This window comes from Mesoplodon mirus (genome assembly GCF_964341445.2).
Source record: "Mesoplodon mirus genome assembly, chromosome: 3".
NCBI lineage: Eukaryota > Metazoa > Chordata > Mammalia > Artiodactyla > Ziphiidae > Mesoplodon > Mesoplodon mirus.
The window spans coordinates 123,902,626-123,907,849 of NC_138978.1; positions in this window are offsets into that span (position 1 = coordinate 123,902,626).

Below are 5,224 nucleotides of genomic sequence, written 5' to 3' on the forward strand. Positions count from 1 at the left end.
TTTTAAAAACAAACAAACAAACAAACAAATATTTGTTGAGGGAATGAGCCAATGGATTTGTTGTGCTGTCTGCTCCATAGGGAGCCTCTGCCCAAGCTGGGCTCCCAGGCACAGAGGTTACTGTCCTGGGAGGCATTCATTCAGGAGATCACATTTCTCATTTCATTAAGGAAGGAAAGAAACCATCCAAGGTACTGCCTATCAGGAACTGTGCAGACCCTCATTGGCAGATGGTACATCAGAGGCAGAAATGTCTGGGTAAAAAGCAGGAGTGTTGAAAGAAATAATCACTAGGGTGAAGTGGAACAGAGGAATGAAAAATTAAGAGATAGGAAGATAGTGGAATAGAAAATGAGGATGACAGAAATTTGGAAAGATAGAAGATGGAGGAGAGAGGAGAGAAGACTAAGAGGTGGGCGTGATCGGGAGGGGACTGGGCAAAGGGACTGTGCTATAGCTTGCCCAGCTGGAGCATGGGGGGATGGATCTATAGCTTGCACAGCTGGAGCATGGGGGGATGGGTAGAGCAGCTGGTGGAAGAGGAAAAAGTCCTGTGGTTACCACTTTCCAGCTGGTACAGGTGTCTCTGGGCTAAATCTGTCCCCTCCCTCACCATGCAATCTTCTGAGAAGGTGGGGGGAGTGCAGGAGAATAGCAGGAGGTTGGGAGGAGAGGAAAGCCCACCTCTCCAGGTGCAGGGGCTGACACTTTAACAAATGCACTTAAATATAACCCAAAGGTACTGGAGGAGGTTGATCCTGTTATTCCTGGACAAGAAGTAAGGATAAATGATGGAACATTTCTACGACTGCTTTGCTCTCAGCAAGAGTTGTGTAAATACACATGGTCAAATAAGCCATTTAAATCTAAAACCCAATGAAGAATTTTGGAAAGACTCCTTCTGCCGACACCCAGCATTGTTTCCTTAAAAAGAGTGTTCAGGGGCTTCCCTGGTGGCGCAGTGGTTGAGAATCTGCCTGCCAATGCAGGGGACACGGGTTCAAGCCCTGGTTTGGGAAGATCCCACATGCCGCGGAGCAACTACGCCCGTGCGCCACAATTACTGAGCCTGCGCGTCTGGAGCCTGTGCTCCGCAACAAGAGAGGCCGCGGTAGTGAGAGGCCTGCGCACCGCGATGAAGAGTGGCCCCCACTTGCCGCAACTAGAGAAAGCCCTCGCACAGAAACAAAGACCCAACACAGCCAAAAATAAATAAATAAAATTAAAAAAAAAAAAAGAGTGTTCAGGAAAAGAGCTTGACACAGAGCCAGGCACATAGACAACCTCCATCATTGTTAGTTCTTATTAAGCAGCTCCCAACACAGAGCCTCAGTACGCAGCATGGCCAGACACTTGCTAAATATGGGCAGGGAATGAATGAACTCATTGATCCAAGGGTCCAGGCTTAATTTGCCTGGTCCCACCTTCAGGGCCAATCCAAGATGTTTGTGCAGAGTCAGATATGAAAGCTGCATTCTCTCAGTTCACAGGAGCTCCTGGCCTTGCAAACCTTCCATGTGTCACCTTGTGCTGCCTGTTGGAACAAGCTGGTCCCTGGTGGCATATCCGATGCACCGGAGGACCACGGGAACCTGGGAGGGGCCAATGGAAAATTTAACTTGAGATGGGAAGGTGTGTGGTATCCAGGAGCAGAGTAGGGCAGGCAGTGGAGGAGCGAACCAAGTCCCATGCACAGGCGTAGAATCATGAAGCTAAGTCCAGAACAAGGAAGCTTAGAGACATTTTCTTGTGCCTTGAGGCTCAGAAAGTGGTCCACGGACAGCAGCATTAGCATCCTGTGGGGGTCTTGTTAGAAATGCAGAGTCTTGGTCTTCACCCCAGACCTACTGATTCAGAGCTTGCATGTTAACAAGATCCCAAGGTGATTTGCTACTGTTAAAGTGAAGGTTAGAGAAGCACTGGACTAATCCAAGACTTTTTTTTTTCTTTTTTTTTTAACATCTTTATTGGGGTATAATTGCTTTACAATGGTGTGTTAGTTTCTGCTTTATAACAAAGTGAATCAGTTATACATATACATATGTTCCCATATCTCTTCCCTCTTGCATCTCCCTCCCTCCCACCCTCCCTATCCCACCCCTCTAGGTGGTCACAAAGCACCAAGCTGATCTCCCTGTGCTATGCGGCTGCTTCCCACTAGCTATCTGTTTGGTAGTGTATATATGTCCATGTCACTCTCTCACTTTGTCACAGCTTACCCTTCCCCCTCCCCTTATCTTCAAGTCCATTCTCTAGTAGGTCTGTGCCTTTATTCCCATCTCACCCCTAGGTACTTCATGACCTTTTTTTTTTTCTTAGATTCCATATATATATGTTAGCATACGGTATTTGTCTTTCTCTTTCTGACTTACTTCACTCTGTATGACAGACTCTAGGTCCATCCACCTCACTACAAATAACTCAATTTCGTTTCTTTTTATGGCTGAGTAATATTCCATTGTATATATGTGCCACATCTTCTTTATCCATTCATCTGTTGATGGGCACTTAGGTTGCTTCCATGTCCTGGCTATTGTAAATAGAGCTGCAGTGAACATTTTGGTACATGACTCTTTTTGAATTATGGTTTTCCCAGGGTATATGCCCAGTAGTGGGATTGCTGGGTCATATGGTAGTTCTATTTGCAGTTTTTTAAGGAATCTCCATACTGTTCTCCATAGTGGCTGTATCAATTTACATTCCCACCAACAGTGCAAGAGGGTTCCCTTTTCTCCACATCCTCTCCAGCATTTATTGTTTCTAGATTTTTTGATGATGGCCATTCTGACCCGTGTGCGATGATATCTCATTGTAGTTTTGATTTGCATTTCTCTAATGATTAATGATGTTGAGCATTCTTTCATATGTTTGTTGGCAATCTGTATATCTTCTTTGGAGAAATGTCTATTTAGGTCTTCTGCCCATTTATGGATTGGGCTGTTTGTTTTTTTGACATTGAACTGCATGAGCTGCTTGTAAATTTTGGAGGTTAATCCTTTGTCAGTTGCTTCATTTGCAAATATTTTCTCCCATACCAAGACTTTTTTAAACTTAAACTTGCTGCCATGGAGCCAGCAGAGGGCAGTGCTGCAGAGCTCCCCAGAGCTGACTGAAGGATGACAGGAAACTTGTCTTCAGACTTCAGTTCACATGAGGTTATTCATGGTAAGAATTTTGGGCCAATGCTGGAATATCTTCTTTGCACAAAGACAAATGGCTTGAGTTCACTGATAATCATCCCACTAACTTTTGAAATATATGAGGGTCTGGGGAACACATGAGGATCAGGTTTGATCACTGTACTAGATCTCTCAGAGAAGCAATTGTCGTGGCCGTAGGGTATGAGACATCCTCGAGGCAAACCTGGCTTCATGGGCATGTGACCTAAGCAATCAAACAGGGCCCTCTGCTCAGAAGGCTGCTGCGCTTGGTTCAGTATTCTGCTGTCACAATCTTGAAATTCTTTTTTTCCCCTTTTTTGTAATTTAATTTTTATTTTATAGTGGGGTATAGTTGATTTACAATGTTGTGTTAGTTTCAGGTGTACTGCAAAGTGAATCAGTTATACATATAAGTATATCCATTCTTTTTCAGGCTCTTTTCCCATATAGGTTATTACAGAATATTGAGTAGAGTTCCCTGTGCTATAGAGTAGGTCACTGTTGATTATCTATTTTATATATAGTAGTGAGTATATGTTATATCCAAACTCCTAAATTATCTCCCTCCCTCACTTCCCCACCCCACCACCCGGCAACCACAATTCTGCTCTCGAAGTCTGTGAGTCTTTCTGTTTTGCAAGTAATTTCATTTGTATCATTTTTTTTAGATTCCACATATAAGTAATAACATATGATATTTGGAGTTGAAATTCTTAATAATTTTATCTTTCAACTTGTGTTTTAAGTGATGTCCATTGAGACAAGGGAGCACACACATGAGCAGGAGATGTGCTCACTATGCATGTCAGTCACTGTTCCTTGTGGCCTCATTCATGGTACCACATGAGTGCAGAATTCAGTGGATGCACAATGCACAGGAGTTCAGTGAGACTCAAAACAAGTACAAAGGAATTGTGTTACGGAAGCCACTGGCTTCCATAGAGTGCTGGTAGAATGTGTGTGGATGTATGAGCTATGAAATATGAACTGAGTAATTTCAATGATTCTACATACAAAGTAAATATTCTTGTATTTCTTTCAAAACTGACATTGCACAATATAAACAGTAAAATTCATAGTCATAATTTAAGATTTTAATTTTCCTTTACTTAGAACATCTTTAAATAGCAAGTTAAAAACTACCATCCCAAGTAGAGAGAGTCTGTGGAAGAAAGGAAAAAAGCTTCATTTTGGTACATTTAATGGCACTCTTTTCCTGCTTTTTGAACAAGTGGTCCTTCATTTTCATTTTGTACGGAGCCCACATATTTTGTATCTGGCACTGCCTCAAGGGATGGGAGAGGCAGAGAAGAGTTGCTGCTGGTGACCTAAGCTATCTAAGGTGGGATTTGCCGCAAGTTTTTAAGTAACTAGAACCAATAGAAACGTGATGCCTGGAGAGGTGTGCCTGTTCCTTAGCAGCCCAGGAATATGCTGATTTGTGATATAAAGTGACATTTCTTTCCTCTTACTACTTTCTCCAAAAATGCTCTTTTATTCCATTCATGTGTATGTGTGCATGCGTGCCCGTGTGTGTGTGTGTTTCTCCCAACAAAACCTCCTCCTCTGCCAAAATAAAGTGAAGGAAGAGGGGAGGACACTGCATACAGAAAAGAGATCTAGACAGCCTGATTGGAGGATGCAAGCTGATCAGAGGTCAGTTTGGGATGGGACTGCAGTCTGTGCTGAAAGAGAAGAGAGAGGGTGTCTTAGGGAGCCCAGGTCATCTTGTTGTAACAAACAAACCCAAACTTTCTTGTCATGCATGTCCAATGCAGATCAGACAGCCAGCTTCCAAGCAATGGTTTGAACCGAGGCTCCTTGCATTATGTGGTTCCACTTCTGAGTCCCTCACTTTCTGTTACATCAATTCTACCCACATTCTATTGGCTAAAACCAGGTACAGGGCCCCAGTTAGATGAAAAGGGAGCTGGGGAAAAGGGTTTTTCTATTGGCTGATGTATTAGTCAGGGTTTTCCAGAGAAACAGAACCAGTAGCACACCACACACACACATTTAAAGAGATTTATTATGAGGAATTGGCTCATGCAATTATGGAGGTT